This window comes from Pipistrellus kuhlii, unplaced genomic scaffold (genome assembly GCF_014108245.1).
Source record: "Pipistrellus kuhlii isolate mPipKuh1 unplaced genomic scaffold, mPipKuh1.p scaffold_m20_p_5, whole genome shotgun sequence".
NCBI lineage: Eukaryota > Metazoa > Chordata > Mammalia > Chiroptera > Vespertilionidae > Pipistrellus > Pipistrellus kuhlii.
Window position 1 is genome coordinate 39,525,481 of NW_023425551.1, and position 23,675 is coordinate 39,549,155.

General features: G+C 37.7%; 1 protein-coding gene across 1 annotated transcript in view; it reads right to left on the reverse strand.

Moving 5' to 3' along the window:
- FUT9 (fucosyltransferase 9) overlaps window positions 1–23,675 on the reverse strand; it is a 69,638-nt gene that overhangs the window by 10,622 nt on the left and 35,341 nt on the right. The window lies entirely within an intron of this gene.

Sequence of the window (23,675 nt, forward strand, 5' to 3'; positions counted from 1 at the left end):
TTTTAGGTATTTCTTCAGTTCCAAGAGCTCCAGGAGGCTTGCAATTATTTCTGTTTTGTTTACTTAGTTATAATTGTTTTTAGTGCTTGAAACAAACACATAAAACTCCTTAATTAAGCAAAATAATAATGTTAATACAAAAACCCCAAACTCCCCTCTTGTTTCACTTTCTGCAGGATGTGAAATGTATAATTGATTATTTCAAAACAGACGCATGAGTATTTGGATTAAAAATAAACTATAGATAAACTCTCAAAACAGCAAACAACTCTCTTCACTTTATATTGAGTCATAGACTCCATCCAGGGTTTACATATTGGGTGGTAGGTGGTGTCTCACTGAACGGCTAGTACTCTGTTTAGGCAGGCTCAGAGACCACTTCGTTCCCACGTCATCATTATAGTGTTTAGTATCACGATATCAGTATGGGATTCTGCTTTATTTATTGGGGAGTGAGGGTGGGCAGGTTGTTTGTCTTGTTATTGTTTTGTTTTTACTTCTCCCTACAATGTTTATGCCAAGATCCTTTACAAGAATAAAACTATAACCCTTATACATTGTGTGCTATCAAAATATTCTTGGTCTCAAAGTACTTCAAAATTGAATATATTCATTGCTTCACTCTGAAAGATTCCCTTGACACCTCACATTCCTTGGAACCTTTCTCCCGGGCCTTCCTGCTCTGAGTTCCCGCAGCTCTCCCATCGGATCCTGAGCCAAATGTCGCCCGCCTTTGGGAGAGATGATCACTCTTTGGCAAGAAAACACTGGTTGATCTCGAATGCTATCAAATGTGTGCCTGTGAGCCTCTCTTAAAGACCTCTGGATATGTGTCTGGTATTCCAGGGGGAAGCCTCTGCTTTACTTCCTCCAAACACTGGAGAAGCTGCACCAACAATGCAGGTCTTAGTCACCAAGCCTTTTTTCCCCTCATTATTCCTCAGAACATACTAGAATCCCCTGACTTACTTATGCACTGTTTTCATCTTTAAGGATATTTCTTAGAAAATTTTCAAAAACATCTCTCTGTTCCTCACTCTCCCCCCACACCCCTCTTCATTTTTGTCTCAGGCATTTGTGTCCTGTGGCGGGCCAGCCGCCAGCCGCAGTTTCCCTGTGCTGCGAACTTCATCTTGGGCACTTTGATTTTCACGGTCTTTGAAATTTCCTTTTCAATTTAGGGATTAACCTTTTTTTTTTTGGTTGATCTTTTATCTGTTCGCTCTCTGCTCCTAATCTCTAAGTCTTAACTGCTGTCTTTATTTAAATTAGAAGCTCTGTTTGCGGGCCTCAGCTGAGGCTGGAACAATCAGACCTGACGCTGAGCCCAGGAGTAACTTGGCTTCTGCGCTGCCTGCCCTTAGAATACCACAAACAGCCCGGGCTGCTTGTCTTGGCATTTCCCCAGGACAGGCTTTCTGGCTTGCCTGGAGGCTAACACTCTTTCGCCATTTGGCTCCCAGCACCTGTGCTTTCTGTGATTATTGCCACGTTTTAGCCCATAGCAGCGAGGTAGGGAAAGTCAATGAAAGCCTTTTTAAAAACGGCCTCTCATTTTGGCCTGATATGCTACTACTGAAGGCCGGTGCACGGATTTGTGCACCGGCAGGGTCCCTCAGTCTGGCCTGCACCCTCCTGCAATCCAGAACCCGTGGGGCATTGTCGGTGTTGGCCCAATCTCCGAAGGCCAGGCCGAGGGACCCCACTGGTGAACAAATCCATGCACTGGGCCTCTAGTAGAGAGGGGGAGAGAAACATCAATGATAAGCAAGAATCATTGATTGGCTGTCTCCTGCATGACCTTGAGGGTAAAGCCTGTTAACCCAGGCATGTGCCCTGACCAGGAATTAAACTGTGACCTCCTGCTTCATAGGTGGATGCTCAACCACTGAGCCAGACCACCTGAGCGAGGTAAGTTAAATTTTAAAGCTGTTGCAGAAAAGCAACGTATAAGGAATTCATCTGAAACAGTGTGGATATCCGGAACAGAACTATCACCGAGGCCTGACCCAAGGGAATCAAAACTGGCATTCTGCCATCCCCCCAAGGGATGTAGTAGTGCACAAAATGGCAGGCAGCCTGGCACCACACTGCTCCTGCTCATCCGAACCCTAAGGCACCTGCACGTGGCCATGGAGACAAGAGAGGCTTGCACCACTGCAGCTGTGCTCCCCAGCAGTGAACCTGGTGTCTAGTGCTTGTCAGTCAGCTGAGCAGAACTCCCATGTGGGAGCACACTGCTCCAGGGGGCAGCTCCTGCAATGATCATCTTCCTTCTGGTGGTCAGTATGCACCATAGCGACCAGTCAACCAGTTGTTTGGTCACTTAGGCTTTTATATATAATAGAGAGATGTATTCCTGACTCTGAAGATGACACTTCCATTCTTTCATATACAAAACAGAGCAATTAACCTACTGGATTCTCCTTGATTGGTCCCTGTCCTTCAAATCTACACCTGGCCCAGCACCAAATCCTTGAACGTTTGCCTCCTAAATATTCCTTAGATTTGTTGACTTTTCTCCGTTTCCTTGGGTCAAACATCTGTCTTTTGTATAGACTGCTGACAGTGCTTTTTTAAGTGGTGCATCTGGCATTCACTTTCTATGTTTTCAATTCCTTCACAGTGCAGTAGACCTCGTGGTTCTCAAAGTGTGGTCCTCAGACCTACAGCATCAGCTTCAGCATCAACATAGAAGTCTCATTATGCATGCAAGTTCTCCCACCCAACTTCAGGTAAGTGAAATCAGAAGCTCTGGGACAAGGCAATCAGTTTAAAGAGTTCTTCAAGTGATTCTGACCTGCACTAAATTTTGAGAATCCCTGCAGTAGAGTGATCTTTTCAAATCATGCATCACACCATATGCTTCTGCTCAAGGCCCGTCAATGAATTCCAATTGCTTATGTCTTAATGTGGCTTAAACAGCCCTGTTCCTAGACTGAGTGCATGGCAAGCTCATTGCCTGCATCACCTCTTCCATGGTCACTGCATCAGCTCTTCCCTCTCTGTTCCCTGTAACAGTTCCCTTCCTCTCTATGTTGATTTGCTCCTTTTCACTTTTCAGATCTCAGTGACAGTTCTTTGTCAAGGGATTCCTGACAACCTCCCATCATTCCTCCCCCACAACTCAAAGTACATGTCTCATTGCACCATGTGTCATTTTTGCATAGCACATACCATACGAGCAAGCTCGCCTATATTTGTGTGATTATTTTATTAATAGTGTTGCCTCTGTTTGATTGTAACTAGACTCCTATGAGAGACATTGGGTAGTCTTCCTCAGGATTTAATCTCTAAGTGCCCAGTCAGGCTTGGCATATCCTTGCAATAAATAAATGCTTTTGAATAACCCTGTGGCTAACAATTATTGGGCATTTGCTCAATAAGCACCAGGTTAATACTTTTATGTATATTTTATCACTTGATATTCAGGGAAAAAATACTTTTTTTGTTCATTTATTTACCAAATAGGTATGTATCACTTTCTATGTGTCAAACATGGTTGTATGCATTCAACACATATCAACTCCTTTAGAACCCATAATGACCAGTTAAAACATATATTACAATTATATACATTTTTACAAATGAGGAAATTGATGTGCATCTATTTGGTCCACGTCATATAGTAAGTGGTCAATTAAGATGTGGACATGACTCCAAAAGGTGTTGCTTTAAAAATACATCTTAAAAATATAGATTCCAGCTTATAATTGCAGATAGTTTTAAGAATGAAAATTTATTTTATGGCTCTATTACTCTGGAGCTGTTGTTCATTAGAACAAACTGGATTCACCAATACTCCCTCCCTACTCTTATTCTGGACACCAGTGGCTAGGAAGGATGGATCCAGAATACTAGAAGTTCTAGATAATTCTCTTTCTCTCCTCAGAGACTCTGGAGGGATGAATGAGAAGGAGTCTAGCTTTGTTTTATTATTGGGGTATCTATAATGCAAATCAAGAAATATCAAAGATTATTGACACATTTGCAATTGCTGAATCAAGGCCTCTGTGATAGTTCTGTTTTGCATAGCCACACTGTTTAAGATGAATTCCTTATATGACGCTTTGCTACATCAGCTTTAAAATTTATTTTATTGATTTTTTTACAGAGAGGAGGAGAGAGGGATAGAGAAGTAGAAACGTCAATGAGAGAGAAATATCGACCAGCTGCCTCTTGCACACCCCCTACCGGGGATGGGCCCGCAACCAATGTACATGCCCTTGACCGGAACCGAACCTGGGACCCTTCAGTCCGCAGACTGACGCTCTACCCCTGAGCCAAACCGGTTTCGGCTCAGCTTTAAAATTTAATGTACCACACTTGGGTGGTGTGGCTCAGTGGCTAAGCATCTACCTATGAACCAGGAGGTTACAGTTCAATTCCTGGTCAGGGCACATTCCTGGGTTGCAGGCTCAATCCCCAGAGTCGTGCATGAGGCAGCCAATCAATGATTCTCTCTCACCATTGATGTTTCTCTCTCTCTTTCTCTCTCTTTCTTCCATCTTCTCTGAAATCAATAAAAATATATTTTAAAAAATGAACCTACCTCAATGGGCCTAGTTGCCCCAAAACAAATAAATAAAGGTAGAGAAAATGATTAATTTTTAAAATTTCAGTTATATTTTAGAGTGTGCTCACATAATGTCATCAGTTAAAATTTCGAAAGAATTTGCAAGTTTTTATTCTGTTACTTAAAACAGAATATGAAATTTATCCTCTAAAATTTTATATGGCAAATTCCCTGGATCTCACCAGACCACTACATAAAGTTCTATGCTTTTAATGACCATATTAAAATAGTTTGATCTCCATTGGTCTGGAAACTTTTCTTCCAGGTCCTTAGTTGTGTCCATAAAAGAGGACGGGAGTTCCACCTGTCTGGCAGCAGCAGTCGCCATCCACTCTGTCCCTCATCCTTTGGCTACAACAAGTCTGAGAACCACTTGATGCAGCTTCATCTCTGGTCCTACCCATGGAGTGTGTGGGCCTTGAATACCAACTCCAGCTTTCTCTGACCTCTAACCTCAGGGTTCACATTTCAGTGGAAAATTGGCTGTATGAACCAATCTTTCTGTCTCCAGTAGCTTTGACTGTGCTGAGATAATACCTTTCTCCTAGAACATTTCCTTTAATTTCTGGTCTTCTAACGGCTGACCGTGGTAGCTTTAGTCCTGTTTGCAGGACAAGACAGTGAATCCATAGGCAACAAACTCCATACCTTCCTTGGCTCTTTCCTTCAACCCTTTACTCAACATAAAATTCCTGCTCTTATGGTTATGAAAACAGAAACAGAATAACATCATGCATACCAAATAACGGTAACAGGTTCCAAGAAGAAGGCTGAAGGAATAAAAGAAAGAATGTCTATCTAAGGAGGTATTAGACGGGGCATTGCCATGACAACAGTTTCTGAATCACACCACATTTTGCAGGCTGATCATCTTTTGAACTCATGTGACACTAATTAGCATCAGCTTTACGAGGATTAAATAAAAACACATCACTGTAGTTAATGAGGAGATTCTGAAACTTCAATTAAATCTACAATCAGAGAATAGGCCAGTAAGAACTAACATAGAAAGGATGAGCCACAAAGACTCAATAGAGACAATATGATAAAAAGTGTGGCTACAGATTGTAGGAAAGGAGCAAGTTTAATCAACTTGCATCTGAGTAATCTGAACATGAACTGATTAGCATAATTAACAGAAGATGATATTATAGGAAAGATGAAAAAGAGGCATTTAGAGGTGAAGAATTCACTAGTGAGAAACCCTCAATCTTATAGATACAAATACATCAACCCGTGGAGGGGAGAACTTCCATTGTATTACACAATTAAACTGGCCCCATTGGCATCTTTCTCCTTAGCCTCAATGACCCAAAAAAGGAATAAATATTTTTTTGAATATTTAGTTTACCGAGTAGTTGAATGCTCAAAAGAAAGTGCCATACTTGGTATATAGAGAAAATGGAGGCTGTCAAAAAAGACTATATTTGCCCGGACAGTGTGCCTCAATGGTTAAGTGTCGACCTCAGAGGGTCATGGTTCAATTCCTGATTAGGTCACATGCCTGGATTGCAGGCTTAATCCCCAGTAGGTGGCGTGCAGGAGGCAACCCATCAATGATTCTCTCTCATCATTGTTGTTTTTCTCTCTCTCCCTCTTCCTTCTGCTCTGAAATCAATATACAAAATTTATTTTAAAAAAGAGACTAGATTAAACACTTGATTTTTCCTCTTCCACCACCGTGGAAAAGACAACTGTTTTCCCAACAAAAACTGCTTCCTTCTCATAATTCTGGAATCTAAATAAGTAAAGTAACTTCATTCCACTTATTAATCCTGATTTTTCCTAAATGTTCAATTTCTGTGTTTCTGTTGTTTTTTCATTAGAATTTAAACATAATCATAGTTCCCAAATCTGTTGTTAAAGAATCTTCACCCGCCTAACCATGGCTCCTGTTTTCCTATCTCTGCAAATACCAGTGGCCATATCACCCATATACCTGTGTAAGCCTCTAATTGAAAATCATTGTTTATGCCTTTCACTCCCTTAACCTGACATCTAATCCATTACTACATTTAGTCAGTTATTTATATATAAATTTTAAAAAATAGCTACATGTTAGATTTGTGCATGTAAAATGAATTGATACATGTAAATTACCCAGAACAGGTCATGGCACCTAGCAAGCACTCAGTAATTGTGAACTGTAATATTTGCTACACATTCATGTATATGACTTAAGACATATGCTTTCTTTTATTACTGACGATAAAATTTCCACACATAGCAGTAACAAAAATAAGCTTTGTACTGCCTTTGAGGAACAGGGCTGTAGGTGATTTTACATGGAGTAACCTTTCCACTTAACCACTGAGCCATCAGTCAAAAAGTAAGTGGTATTTTGCAGCCTGAATGTGTCACTGCTTGTCATTGGCCACAATGCAAAAGGCAATTTGCTCCGTTTTAATTTTGATTTTGTTCCATCTTTTAGAGTAATTACTGGACAATTATTTTGTCATAAGCTGTATGCTCATTAGGCAAATCTGGCTCCACGAGATTAAGAAACTCATTTTCTCTGATGTGCTTTGCCCCTCTGTGACCTTCAATTTCTGAAAACATATTTTTTTCAGGTGTTCTCTTTTGGAGTAAGTGATTTTCACTCATTTTAATTTTAATTTCCATTGTGCCTGTGTACTGAAATTCCATTTTTTCTTACAGTTGGCAAACTAGCTGATTATAAAGCTTTGCATATAACAAATGCTCATTGTACATTTTTAAGTTCCTTTGTTTATGTGGCACAATGTTATAAATGGGCATTCCCACAAATACAATTAAGCTTCCTTAACGAACTGATAAAAAAAAAAAAGTGGTAAAGTAAGGTACAAATCCTACTGAATAATATATGCTTTAAAAGATTTTATATTCAAAAAGCCTTCCCCCCTTTGTGCTCCTCTAGCTGCCGTGCATTTTTCTGATATACTTGCATTATAATGAGGTCATAGTGAATTTGCCTGTATTTCTCCTCTATTACACCCGAGCTTCATAGAGGCATTAACCAAATTTATTTTGAATTTCTCTTCTAGCTACCTACGATAGTTTCTGGTACATGGGAGGCATAAATATTTACTAATTGAGTAGGTGAAAAAGTAAATGAATGAATAAAAGTTCAAGCAAACATTCTGACTTTATATGGTTTTTCTTTCTTTTTTTTCTTTGTATGGAGTGGAGAGAGACATATTTTCTATCTTCATATACAATAGTAGAGGCCCAGTGCATGAAAATGCATGCCCTAGAGGGGGGTCCCTCAGCCTGGCCTGTCCCCTCTCACAGTCAGGGAGCCCTTAGGGGTGGGAGGCAACCTGGCAATCAGGGGAAGGCAATGCCCCATCACACATCTGCTCCTGCCACTGCTGGCAGTGCAAGTCTTGGCCTGCCCTGGTTACCTGAGCCTCAGGCAGCCCCGAACAGCTGGGCAGCCACCATCCAAGGCTTGCCTGTGCCTCAGGCCTGACCTGGGAGGCTTGGGGACTGAGGGGACTGGGGAACTCCAGAGGCAGGAGCATGCCTGACACCCTAGCAGGGCTGAGGGAACTGAGTGCTGCCATCTTGTGGCTGTGGGCACTGCCATCTTTGAGGGTGGTGCAGTCAATTAGCATATTCCCTCCTTATTGGCTGTGGGCGCTGCCATCTTTGCAATAGCATGAGGATCAATTAGCATACTTCCTCTTTATTGCATAGGATGGAATGACAATGCCCAAATTCCCAAAACCTGGAAATTTCCAAGCAATAAGGTCAATGCTTTGAGAGAGTGGGGTTTCTGCTTCCTGTGGTATTAAATAAGACTCAGATTCTTCAGAAATTCCAAAGCTAGGGAAAGTGCAAAGTAATTTTTATTTATTTGTTGGTTTATATTAATAGATGACAGTTCTGTGACATTAAGTTTAAAAGCCAACTCTTATATAGTGATGAGAAGGAATATTGATGCTTTTTAACCATGCTTAGTATACTAAATAATTAGCATATTGATCGGGCTAGGAAACGCTTACATATTGTAATTCATATTCCTTCCATTTATATTTCTGTTAAATAGTAAATCAAATGAGAAATTAAGATTCATTAGTAATTATTTCTAAAAATAATGACATTATTCAAAGCCTGGAGTTAGAGTTCCTTTAATTAATGATTGTCAGGTGGTTGACAATGGAAATATTTGCAAGTCTTACATAGACTAAAGATAGAGATTTTTAGCATTTGCATTGATGATAATGGAAAATAATTAAGACAAATTTTAGCTGTAAAGTATCTTTGTGATCATCTAATTAAACAGTCCATTTTATAGCTTGATATAATTATGAAATTACTACTAATACCACATATTTAGTGATACAGTAGAAACAGCAGGGACTTCAAATCATGTATTTTGGCCTCTGGTCCAAGACTTTTCCATAGTACAATATCTCTTCTCCTCATGACATAGGGAAGTATAGCTGTGATACTAAGAATTCAAAATGAAAAAAGTCTAAATGCAATTTATCAAGTGGATTAGGATTAAAATAACTCAAATGAAAAAGAAATTGAAAACAGAAAAGTCTTGCTGAGATATTGAATTGGCCCAGTAGCTTCTCTTGACCATCCTAGTACACATCCTTTCACTTCCTCCTTTTTCTTCATGGCACTGTCACTGTGTCCTGAGTCCTGCAGCTTTAGAAGTCACCAGCAATGGGAGCTGAGCAAAATGGCAGGGTACGTTGATGTCAAATTTTGGTCTTCAGTATGACACTTTAAATTTTTTTTTTTAATTTTTATTGATTTTTTTTTTTTTTCTGAGAGGAAGGGAGAGGTATAGAGAGCTAGAAACATTGATGAGAGAGAAACATCAATCACTTGGCTCCTGCACACCCCCCACTACGGATGTGCCTGCAACCAAGGCACATGCCCTTGACCAGAATCGAACCCGGGACCTTTCAGTCTGCAGGCTGACCCTCATTCCACTGAGCCAAACCAGTTTTGGCAAGTCTGACACATTTAATCCCTTTAAAAATGGTAGGTCTTGCCCAGCCTGATGGCTCAGTTGGTTGGAGCTTTGTCCAGAACAATCAAATCCCAGATCAGGACCAGGGCATGTACAGGAGGCAACTGATCCATATTTCTCTCTCCCTTGCTCTTTCTCTCTAAAATCAATATCCTTGGGTAAGGATTAAAAAAAAAAGGGGGGGGGGGTCATTTACCTCCACAGTGTAAGCAAACAGCCTGACTATTATTAAGAATTGTTTCTGGGAGAAAACAAGATGGCAGTATAAGTAAACACCTGAACTTGCTGCTTTGCACAACCACTTCAAAATTACAACTAAAAGACAAATCGGACATTATCCAGAACCATGGGAAGGCTGGCTGAGTGGAAATTCTACAACTATTGGATAGAAGGAAAGAGAAAAGCGAACTGAGACTCGGAGGAGGTGTGGAGGTGTGGAAGTAAAGTGTGGAGGTACGGAGTCGTACACCCAGAAAGGGGCTGGCAACTGAGTATGCTGTTGTTTTTTTCAATGAGGGTGGGAGACACAAGATCCCGACTGCTCTGAACTACAGTTCAGGGTGAGACTCTGGGGACCCAGACTAGCTAGCTTCCTGCATCTTTCAAAAACTTCAGTTGAATGAGAAGTGGGGGTGGGGTAGAGAGAGACTGAGGTGTGCCTTCCATTCCTTACACAGTAGCAAACTTTAGCATGTCTTCTGAACCTTAGTTGTTGTTTTTTTTTTACTTCTAAACCAGAATAACCACACCTAGGCTATAACGGTGGCTGTGAAGATATGTAAGACAATGTATAACAGAGTAATAGTTTGGGACTATCCACACATTTTCTTTGTTGAAATTTTCTCAATGTATGACCTTTATCCAAACTGGAGTGTCTACTACCTCAATTATCATGGCAGTGGCATAGGTGAGTTAGGATTGATTTGAGAATAAAAAAGAGAAAGACAAATGTAATTTTGGTTTCTGACGTGTAGTACAAGATGCAAGTTCAAATATTATTTTGAGAGAGGATTTTCAAGTGCCTATATTCCTTTTTTTGAATCTCTCAAATTCTAAGACGGAAGGAAGCAGTCTGGGTTTTGTCCTAAGTGGAGGGGTCAGGTAATAGAGTGTAATAGTAAAAGCAGAGGGACACAAAGAGGCCTCTTAAAAACCATATTAGTCATCAAAGTCAACTTGCTAAGTGTAGGCAGACACTGTGATCTCGAGGAACACTTTTCCCAGGCTGCCCTGGGTTCATATACGGTATGGGTGGGATGCAGATGGACTTGGGAAGCTTGCTTGAGGAGAATGCCATGATGTGGGCCTGCGGGTCTACAGATTGGACTCTGAGCTGGGTCTGAGTGATGCCCACAGCCTGTCCCTTTAAAGGTCATAGCACCAAAGAAACTGCAGAACCCACCGCAACCACTGAGGGTCCTTACTGGGAGGTCACAGGTCATAGCTATCCAGGTCTCACACTTCAGTCAGCAGGGCAAGCCACAGGCAGGTAGAAAAGAAGCTTGGCCCTCAGGTTGGAAGATGCCAAGAGGAAGGTGCTTCTGCCTTCTCTTGGGTTTTATCTGAACTTTTATCTGAGCAGGTGAAAGGAGAGAATATCTGAGAGAATAAACCATTTAAAATAACCAGAAGGGGTAGCAACTATGTGCCTGGTGGTCAAATTTAGTCAATGGCTGTTTTTGCAAATAAAATTACATTGGACAACAGCCAGACCACCCATTTGTGTGCTGTCTGAGGTCACTTTTGTGCTGTGCTGACAGAATTAGCAGCTGCGACAGAGACTGTACGTCCCACAGAGGCTAAAATATTTATTATCTGCCCCTTTACAGGAAAAGTTTGTAACCCCTGCTTTAAAGCAGCAGGTTGAACTTGTTTTAAAACCTAATATGCATCTATTATTTATATATTTTTATTGTTATTTGGTGGTTCAGGTGGAAAACCAGAGCAATTTTTAGCAACAAACTCTACTTTCTCTTTACTGATAGTTAAACCTGCATTAAATTAGGTGTCGATAACATCTCTACATAACTGATTATTACTGATAGCTATAGAGTAGGTACATATTTTTATGACTAAAGTTATACTAATATTTTTTCTGCTTCTTTTGAAGTGAATATATTTCTTATATATATTTCCTAGCAGACAATGCAACATTAGGGATGTACTTAGTTGAAATAGAAGGCGGGAGTAGGAAATAAAAATATAACACTGAGTATGCTGGCAGGGAAAGGCCATGGCCTGGAGAAGCCCTGTTTCTTTCTCTTTGATGAGCTCCAAGAGTTCCTGAACTATAGCCTCAGGAAGGGGGAGCCAAAAGGGCGTTCCTTTAACTTTCCTTACTGAGACTTTTATTTTTATTTTATTTTTTAGTCCAGCTTCAAGAAAAGTCCTGCAGCTAGCTAACTCCTAATTGTTAAGGCAAAGTCATGATTGCTATGACAACACAATTAGAGCGCAGCGATATTTAGTGTAAGAGCCTGAAACATTTTGGAGTCAACTATTCCTATGGAATAGAAAAATACTTTAGACCGTGCTCATTAAAACGAGAGAGAGAGAGAGAGAGAGAGAGAGAGAGAGAGAGAGAGAGAGAGAGAGAGAGAGAGGGAGAGAGAGAGGGAGAGAGAGAGAGAGAGAGAGAGGAGAGAGAGAGAGAGAGTGAGAGAGAGAGAGAGAGAGAGAGAGAGAGGAAGGGAGGAAGGGAGGAAGGGAGGAAGGGAGAGAGAAGAAAAAAAAGCATATATATGAAATGGCTTGTATTTAATTTCAGTGAGTTTTTGTTTGGGATGTTTCTAGATAATTTGTAAAGGACTTCAGTCCTGAGTCAGATACAAGAAGTCCTTTGGTTTTCTATGGTCACAGACCACTTTCTGTGAATTCTTACCTTTTCCATTTACTTCCACCTTTGTCAACCTCTTTAACTTAATCACACTTTCTGTGTTCACCTTATGTTTTTGGTTTTTTTTTGTTTGTTTTGTTTTTTGTTTTTGGTGTGTTTTTGTTTCCCTCATACCTAGATCACAAATAAAGTGGTCAGCCTCTTTTTAGGGAAACTTTTGTCTGGTTCTTGCTAGTAGAAAAAACAAACCATATTATTTAACCTCTGCCTCTGAGTACTTAACTGGTGAAAGATAACAGTTCTATTTCAATAACCTTCTCCAGTGGAGAAACTTTTTAGGTATAATTTCCATCTTTCTTGTAATTTGCTACCATTAATTTGGTTCTATCTCCATGTAGATGGAAAACATCTGGTCAACATTTTTAGAAGTTTTTTATTTATTTATTTTTAGAGAGAGAGGAAAGGAAGAGGGATGGAGATAGAAACGTCCATGAAAGAGGAACATCATAGGTTGGCTGCCTCTTGCACGCCCTCTACTGGGCATTGAGCCTGCACCCAGGCATGTGCCCTGATCAGGAATCAACTGAGCCACACTGGTTGGGCTGGTCAACCTTTCAACAAAGCTTTTTCTATTCTTAAAACCAGTTATTAACAGTCCTCAGCCATCCTTTTGTTAATAGTAATCTAAGATTCTTTAACATCTTTTCATGATAATGTGCTGTTCTTTCAATACAAAGCTGTGCATGTTAATATGTTTATTTGAATTGTTTCATGGAGTGGTGAAAAGTTTTCATTGATCCAATCACATTTTTTTTTTTTTTTTAGCTTCAATTCCTAATGTGCTGCTTGTGAATCTTTAAGGGGTTTGGGGTTGGGGACAAGTTGTGACTTGTGACTTAAAAGCAAGTGAGATAATTACTGGGCCATTGGATTCCATATTTCTTGTCGCACCCAGTGAGAAAAATTCTTCATTTTAGAAGCCCTAAAAAACACTTCTGTGCTTCTCTTAGTTTTGATTCACAGAATAAAATCTCAGATCCCTCTTTAGAAAAATATAAGCAACAATAAACACAAAACAAATTAACTTTTTTGGTATGTAAATGCTTTCCTAAAAGAAAATTTAATGACAACAATGTGGAAATCATATTTATTTAAAAACTTAAAATTCTTAACAATGCTGTGAAATAATAGTATATTTCATGAAGTAGATAGTATTAGAAAAAACAAAAGAAAATCTGTAGAATTTTTTTTAAATGTCATAATACATGTTAAATTATCATATTGTAAATATAAATGACCAGGTGTTCCATCTTGCCAAATTCATAATTATACAAGACACAGATGCAAAAATATTTTATCCCCTAAAATATTCATCATTTTTTTTGTTTCTTTTCTGAAAATAGATTTTTAATGAAACAAGATCATAGTCAAGAAAACCACAAGTGAACACAGACTTTGAGGAAAAAAAAAATGCTTAAGTTCCACTTCCCACCAGGAAAGAGGGAATGCCATTGTGTTATTCATCAGTTCATTCAATAAATATAACTTGTTATCAACTTCATGTTGAGCGCTCTTCAAGTTGCTTTTAATATAGCTGGTAAAGGAGATTGACAAGTTCTCTTCTCTCACACAGCTAATATTTTAGTGGGAGATCCAGATAATAAACAAAAACAAGTAAACCAGACAGTATCAGTTAAGGCAAATTGTTTGAAGAAAATGAAATACAGTGCTGCGGGGGTGACTAGTGTCTAGGTAAAGCAGATGACAGAGGGATATATTAAAAGGCATATTTAAATGACGAATGGGAGCCAGCCCCCCAGTGATCTGGAGAACAAGCAGTGGAGCTGTTTGTACATTACTCTTTACAAGGAATGAATTGCCTGCCCCTTCCCACCAGTGCCAATTCTTACCTTCCATTTTCCATGTCTTTTCCCAAATCCATAAGACCATTTATTTTGACTCTAGCCTTTTAAAATAGTTTCTGTTAATAGTGTTTTTATTATTTCAACAATACCAGGGAAAGAACTTCACACCTCATTATGTGTTATTATGTAAATGTCTGTACATAGCACCCTTATGTCCTGACTGTATCTTTTTGTAAAAAGAGAAGAGGAATGCCTATAGGGATAATAATCACAGCATCTTGCCTAATAGTGACATGACAAAAGTTTGTTAAGTAAAAGCAAAGTAGTTGAAGCTACTCAGATTGGGCACATTTCCCAATGGATCCTAAAAGCATAGTCCTTGGTTTAAAAATTTAAACATGCTTCTCAGTTGTTAGTTGTCAGTTTTCAGACATACACTTTCAATGATTGTCCTTTTTTTTTTTTCAGTAACAAATTTACTTTCTTTCCTGTCTTGACTTTTGGCAGCAATCTCTATACATTGGTACAAGGGTACAGAAACCACAGAGTTCAGACCCTAATCTTCAAGAAGGGGTAAAATATTTTAGTGGTTTAGTTAATAAGCTTAATATACCTTAGTGATGTAGTGTAGTTTTCCAAATACAGGGACAAAATAATCAGTTGAAATTGGGTTCAGACCTATAAACAGTCACATACAAGCATTTTGGTGGGAAGAAAATACATATGAAAGATGCATATGGTGATAAATGGCATTATCCCCCATAAAAATATTTATGGAAACTTTTCATTCTAGTTAGCTTATGTTGTTGATTTAAGGACTATTTCTTATCTTTAGAATTGTCAATGACATGCCCTAGTCGGTTTGGCTCAATGGAGAGAGTGTCGGCTTGAGGACTGAAAGGTCCCAGGTTTGATGCGGTCAAGGGTTGTGGGCACATCCCCAGAAGGGAGTGTGCAGGAGGCAGCTGATCAATGTTTCTAATTCTCTATCCCTCTCCCTTCCTTTCTGTAAAAAACAAAAACAAAAACAAAAAAACAAACAAAAACAAACAAACAAAAAACACAATAATATATATATATATATTTTTAAAAAATTATCAATGACATTATCAGCCAAAAATATTCTTAAGCATTAGAAAAATTTATTCTGTTAGATATCTCAGAATAGGATCTCAGGATGATGTTTCAGGCCACTTGCATAATTTTACATTTGGGATAAAAGAAGGAAAACCAAGAATGGTTATTCCTTAAGATTATGGGAGCCCTTGAATAAGGCAGAGGGATTTGACATTTTTCTGCATGGGCCCTCTTTAAAGCTGCCATTTAAAAACTTTAAGTATTTGAGGATAAAAATTTGAAACTTGCTCCAGAAAAATAAGGGTCATACATTGGAGACAAAATCCCCTTGGGACATGGAGAATGGCAACAAGAAACCAAAGGTGATCAGGAACCCTGCGTGAGGAGCCTAAAGAAATCTAGACTGCATGAGGAAGAAGAGAGGTGTCTCAGACAACTCCTGTGCCCCCCTCACACTGCTCCCAGCCCAACCTCGTACTCTGACCTCTGCTGAGTGAGGTGTCCATCTCCACACCCTCTGCTAGCTCTGGCTTGTTTATGCAATCCAACAGCACCTTTCCATGGGTGATACCCCAACCCCTTACTGCACTGAGACCTCTCTGACACCCTGAGAGTAGAACATTCTTAGGACCCTGCAAAACACTCAGCAACTCTGGGCAGTTAATATCTAAGAAGTCTACCTTGTCCAAATGGGAATTGGAACTAACAAAAATGCTTTTGTCTTTCATCTCCTAGGCCAGTGGTAAGCAAACTGTGGCTCGCGAGCCACAGGCAGCTCTTTGGCCCCTTTAGTGAGGCTTTTTCAGAAAATACCACAGCCTGGGAGAGTCTATTTTGAAGAAGTGGCATTAGAAGAAGTTTAAGCTTAAAAATTTTGGTTCTCAAAAGAAATTTCAATTGTTGTACTGTTGATATTTGGCTCTGTTGGTAATGAGTTTGCCGACCACTGCCCTAGGCTAACAGTTCTGACACGTGTCCTAGGCTCCTTGCCAGGAGCTTCAGTGCCAGTCACCTGTTAGTAGCCACCTTGATAATGCATGCTGGAATAAGCTTTTTTTATCTTCCCTTTTTCACTTGTCCTGTTCTGTATTCCTGTTATTAAAATCGGGTGTTCCTCAAAAATTACTGGCCTTCAATTATCTGTTTTAGGCAACCTTTCAGGACTACAACTACAGTAGTGGGCACTTAAAAGAAAGGGGGGAAAAGCAGGAAGAGTAAACAACATATTGTCCCCCAAACAGTAGATGTTAATAGCTTTATGTCCTAAATTGAGGTTATAAGTAACTTAGAGAAAGTGAGTTTTATAGAAAACAGGGATTTTATTGTTTTGGTTTTATTTTCTACTTGATTCAGAACACAATCCCCAAATGTCTCAATCTCCAGAGTTTCAAATGTGTTGTCTGAATGGAGAGCTAGAAAAATGTACTTCCTTCTAATCCAGGGACAGTAGCTCTTTGTCATTATTATATACTTTATGGACTTCTATTAACTTATAATAAAAACCATGGGAAAACCATTATCTTTAACTTATAAGGCAATGATTCTGTGTGACAGTAATAGTATTTTCTTATTTTATTCCTATTCAACTGTATGTGTATGTATGTATGAAAGAAATAGATTTTGTTCTAGTTTAACTGGTTTTAAATGCCTATTCTTTTTTTTTTCAAAGACAGTTTAATTTTGATATAACATAGTTCATGATTCTAATGTATTAATGTGGGTTGTTTTCTATTTATGGTTAGTATAAATCCCTGCTGTTAACATTCAATCTTACTTATAATTTATTTTAAATTTCTGCCAGGGGCAATCTTGGTTTTCAACATCTATCAAATGAAACATTTAACTCTCATGAGTCACAATATCAATTCGACCTACTGTGCAAACTATAAACTACTTATATTCAAATCTCATGAAATTCAGCATTTCCATGAGATTCAGGTGGAAACTCAATTTTCTTGCATTATTTAACACCTTGACTTATAAATAAGAGAAACTTTAAAATGGCAATGTGAGTTTGAGCTTCTTAAGATGTTATTTGTGTACATATATTCTCTTCTTTGATCAAAGCTTTTCCCCTCATTTTTTGAAATAGTATATCTGTAATTTCATTAGACACTTCAAAACACTTCAGGATGCAAGCATTTTTCAGTATCCAATTTAGCTGGAACTGCAAATGAGTCCTATTTGTTTTTCAGGTTGGTTTTATTTCATCAAGTTAGAATTACTTGTTTTCTAATTACACATGGAAATAAATAGCCTTCTCACAGGCTAATGAAAAAAATCACTCTTAACTTTATTCCAAATTTATTTGGCTGACAGAAAGTAATCTCTAACTCATCAGTACCAGAATTTCTCTTAATCAACACAATAAAAAAATGTTGGTTTGAATTTCCCCAAATGAGTCAAAATCAACCAATTTTGAAGAGTAAAGGATAAAAAGTTGGTGGATACATCATTAAAAAAGAGATTTGAGTGGTATTCCATTGTACAGGGTGGGAAAGTGGTTTACAGTTGTGAGTATGCAAAAAAACAGTTTATTCTTGTATTTATTAATTATGTTATTTTGTATATAAATAATTGTAAACCTACTTTTGCCCCAACTTATGTCAATATACCACATCTAACCCAGACAAAAAATAAGAAATATAGCCATTTGTGACACAAAGATACATATTGAGGATATTGTGCTAACTGAAATAAATCAGATGAAAAAAGACAAAAATCTATGTGATTTCTCTCATACATGAAATCTATAATAATAAAAGCTCAATATGCTAATTAGACTGGATGTCCTTTTGGACTTCCTTCAGGGCAACCTTCTGGACCAAGCCGGGGCTGCAAGGGAAGCCCGGGTCCAAGGTGCCGGCAGCCAGGGAAAGGAAGGCCTATTCTTGCACAGATTCCGTGCATGGGACCTCTAGTATAAAATAAAAAGTAACAATAGTTTTAAAAACATTTTAAAAAGATTTTAACCTGAGAGAAAAAATGTTTTGTTTATAATGCACATTCATTTTAGAAGAGTTCTTCACTTAAAAAAACACACAAAAAACTAAGCTCCCTAACTTTAAAATTATTGTGCACTTCTACAATAAAAGAAAACTTCTTCCTGAGAGATAAAAGTCTAATTCTAATCTTGAATAGAAAAACAAAACACAAGCAACAAGAAAACCAAACCAGACACACACACAGATACCCTTACAGATAATAAAAAAAGAAACTATGACTTTCTAAGAACTATAATTTTGTTTCATTTATTAAACTTAGCTGGCATTTATCAAGTACTTACTATGTGCCCATAACTATGTTGGTACTTGTTTCTACACTATTTCATTGATCCCTCAAACAACCCTCTCCTCCAGGATAATGACATTATTTTATTATACTTAAATGTGGGTGAATTTAAAATACAATTAAAACTATCAGCACATTTATATTTGAAGTTATAATTGACATGATCATATTTGGTACACATTTATTAAAATTTCCATGGGTTGCACAACATCAGATAGTTATTCAACACCAGGTGGACACCAGGGGGCACCACTCATCTCCTTCCTTCAGGACCTTGGCACTCACTCATTTTCCCAGTTGCTGGGCCTGTTGGCTACTATCAGCTCACAGCTGAGTCCCTCTATAGTTGAGTGCTCCTCCCAAATTTGTCCCTAGATCCACTGCTTTGTCATGGTGAGAGTTTAGCCTCAATGCAAGCCCTCTTAGAAGGACCATCCCTTATCCAGAGGTCCTAGGGATTATCTGAGACGCCTGGAGTGTCTTCATGGCAGATCCTTTCTCCCTCTAATCTTGCTTCACTCCCTTCCTATGCATGCCTTTGAGGGACATGACCAATGAAAGAATCAGAGAGTTTGAAGATTTGTTAGTAGAAACTCTCAGATTGAACTATGAAAAGAAACAATAATGAAGAAAACGTAAATTGCAAATTCTAGGTCCTAGACTAGGACAACCATTAAAGATCGAAAAGATGTTCTCCTATTGCCTGCACAAGGAGCAAAGCCCAATCGACTTTTCTCACTGGTGAACAGATCAAAAGGCACCCTATTCCTTGAGTACTCTCACAATTTTGGGCCAAAGATTTTAACAAGCAAATAACCATGGGCCTATCTGGTGAGTCTTGATGGCTTCTGCACTGTATATGGGGACTTCCTTTTGACTGTTGGGTGCACCTGGATAAGCAACCATCAGCAAATCTACGATACCACAGAATGATATTAGACCTGCTTAGAACTTGTTTCTAAATACAATGCCCCTGAAGAGTGGAATAATGCCAAATAATTGAGTCCAGGGGAAAAAGATCTTTAAACATTCTATCCTTGCAAAGATTTGTGAATCAACTGTTGTAAATTTAAGCAGAAGGAAGACTCGTTGACTTGTTGAACATGCAGATAGTTTTCAGCCTTCAAAGAATGCATTTACTGACTGAAAACATTTCATCCTGGCTCTCTGCCATATTTTACCTGAGGTGTAGTGTGTAGAAGTAAATGCTCTGAAAGATAAAGACACTGTTTTCTAACAGGCAGTGCCAGTTATTTGTGTCCCTAATAAAAGATTCCATCAGTAGAATGTTCTGATTTCAATTTGGCTAGGCCACTCTTTTGCAGTCTCAACTATGAGCTTGCCCTGAGGAAAGAAATACTTTGTGTGGCTTCACCATGTTACTGTATGACCTCATTGTTCAGCCTGAGGGATCAGAATGTTGCTGAGTATATACAATTTTATTACAAAGAAGAGTTAATGAGAAATGTAACACGTTCTGCAGAAACATATAAAAAATAAAACATTAATGGTACAATCTTCAGATACTGCTTGTACTTGGGATTCTGTTTGATGTCAAGTATTAAGAAGAGCTTGAAGAATCTAGTGATCTTGGGTATCTTTTAATGATTAAAACAAAACTGACAAACGACATTAAATGATATAGCATTTCAACAATTGGAATGTGTAAAAGACAAATAGACATTCTAGATCTGAAAATATACTGTCTGAAGTTAAAAACCCATTTGATGGGTTTAAGGGTACACTGTAGTATTTGGAGCAATGTTTGGAGTAGGGAACTAAAAAAAAAAAAAAAATCCACTAGCACAAACTTGGGAGGGGTGATCACCTCTCCTTCATATCCCATGACAAAAGGCATAGAGTAATGAGAGCACTTTTTTTTAGAGATATCTGACCTTCGATACATTAGTGATACAGAAGTTATAGGTACTGCTTATTTCTTTTAGTTTATAAAGTGTATGAAGTTATATCTAGATATCATAACTATATATTTATGTGGACCTTGAATATTCATGCCTACATTCAGGTAGGAACCTCCAACACTGAAACTACTTACTATTCTTTCCAAACAAGTTAAATCCAATCTGTCTATAAATATATCTATTTCTATATATTCATACCCATCTATCTCTATCTATATAGCTATAGCTTTGTGCTTGGTTTATCTTGTGACAATCATTGTTTTGACTCTGGTGTTACAAAATAAAATTAACTCAATTTAATTATTTTACCCTATAAAAGTAGATGGAAGTTAATCAGTAATTACAATCTTTACACATCATAATTTAGAAACAGAATATTATTTCTTTTCTCTCTCTCTCTCTCTCTCGCCTTGCTCTCTTATGCACATACACACAGAGAAATACTCATGATCATCACTTCATCATTATGATTACTTCTACCACATTAAGTAAATCAGCAATAGTAGAAAAATCCAAATGTGAGAATTATCTGTCATGGAAAAGACTATTTGTAATGCAAATATGTTTATCTTATTACTAGATCTACATATTTTCATTTTCTCATGCTATCACCATAGCCCATTTCCATAAGTAATCAAGAGCAAACTGTCTAGGGTGGTGAAATTATTAAAGATTATCTGAATACTTTATTAAGTTGTCTTTCCCACATTTTTGACAGATTTGGGACAATTCAGTGAGTCACTAAGTTAGACAAATTTTTATCACTTCATATGAAATATTTTATAAATAATACCTTGAAAGTTTATGGTATTTTATAGCTTTTTGAAACTTTCATATACATTGTTCCAATGATAGTAACTGATTATTTCACTGGATTGATCTGAGCAACCAAACCTGGTGAACAAAGTTTTTGTTATTCAACTAGAAACACAGATAGTGATAAAAATTAATGTTATTTATTCTGCAAACACAGATAGTGTAACTATATATCTCTCATCAGCTCAAATAATTAGGTGTTGTAATGACTGGACAATCCAGAATTTTATTCAAAATTCCTTCCTCACTCTTATTGACAGTTTTTCACAGAGATACAATCCCATCACTGACATAAATTTTTGAATTTCCAATTCTAATTCTGTGTGCAAAAACTAAATTAGCAGTTTCCATACCATTTTAAGTTTTGAGCCTTATTTAAAATTGGGAATGCAATATGACAATATTTTAAAATATTAGTCATAATGCCTATGTGGACAAAAAACTAAACATATATCTTATTTCTATGTAACTGAAAAGTATCCCAAAGATTCTTCTACCCTTTTCTGATTTTAGGCTAATTCATGTTTGTCTCTTTAAAGTATTATAAGTTTAGATTAGTGAAAAAATATATCCAAGAAATAATCAGTGAATATAAATTAGAACAATAAAGAGTAGATGAGGTAGTAATAAATAGTTTCAGTAAGAAAGCATAAATAGTGGTGCAATTCACCAATATTATTAATTACGTACTTCTAAAGGCAAAATAATAAATGTGTTTGAAATTCTACTGATACAAGACTCACTTATGAAAACGTATGCTTGATTCAACCATTCATTCATTCGTTCATTCATTCATTCAACAGATACTGGCCTCTGATTACATCCTAAATTAAAGTACTATACTCGGGATTGAGGAGATGGAAAGATGCATGGAACTTGGTTCTGGCTGCAGTCGAAGGTAGTTTAAAGCACAAAGGGTAATTTGAAATACGATGGGAAGACTTTACATGAATGAAATAGAACAAGTCAAAATAATTAGTCTGACTCTGAAAGCTTGTTGTGGAAGACATTTGTAAAAATTATAGATTTAAAAAAAATCATCTTACAGACCTACAGGTCTACCAATGCTTTTGTTCTTCTAGAACTCATCTTAATAATGTACACCCTAATTTTTCATGCCCTGCTCCATTCTATGACATTTGGAGGAGAAGAGCTGCTTTTAATTATTTTTATCTTCCTTTGGCTCATCCTGATGATTAGCACCTCATCATTTAGAGTGTAAAGTCAGGCCCACAGCAGATAGTCCATGAGCAGATGCTTAGCAATAACTTTAATAAATGATGCTAAAATTCTGAGGAGTTAAGCCTACTTGGCTGATACAGAATAAAGGAGAGAAGAACTTTAATTTTAATCTTTAATGGTACAGAAAGAAGTCATGGATAGTGTGAGTGATCAACCAGCAGCAGAGATGGTTAGTGATTTTTTTTGTTTGTTTGTTTCCTCAGAATATATGATCATTAAAAGAACAGAGTAAGTTCCTGTGTGAGGGCTGGTTAATGAGTGTATAGTCCCCAGTGTCACAGAAGGAGTGATTAAAAAATTACAGACCAATCTCTTTCTTTGCTGTTGTAAGTGGTTTCCATGTGAGAAGTTAATAACTTCCCTTGCCAAGTAATAAATTCAAATAGATTGACATTTAATATCTATTACATAGGAAGTTTAACTTCCATCATACAGTATTTACTGGTTCAATATCATACACCCATAAAGTGGAGAAAATAATTCTCTCCAGTATGTCCATTATGATATGAGGATGATTAAAGCTCACTAAGCTTTCACATTGTTTGAAAATACTTTTTGGAAATGAAGTTGGCAAGACTGTTTCTTCCTCCTCCTCCTCCTCCTCCTCCTCCTCCTCCTTCTCTTCCTCCTTCTATTTCTTCTTTTTTCTTCTCTCTCTCTCTCTCTCTCTCTCTCTCTCTCTCTCTCTCTCTCTCTCTCTCTCTCTCCATCTTTCCTTTCTTGCTTTCTTTCACCTTTATTCTTTATTTTGAAATATGACATAAAATAGAAAGTTAGGGAAAATAGTATTGTGAAAATTATGGTAAACACTAATCATACTTATTTTTCCTTCAGAAAAGCAGATTGTAAAGTCATTATTTAAAAATCATCATAGTTAAGACCATGCATATTTATCTTTTCTAATAATGTTTATTATATTAGTAATACTTAAAGAGTGGGTTATGTTTTTATTGATTTCTGATTAGAAGGGAAAAGGAGAGAGAGACAAAAACATCAATGATGAGAATCATTGACCGCCTGCCTCCTGCACACCCCCTGCAACCCAGGCATGTGCCATTTACTGGAATCGAACCTGGAA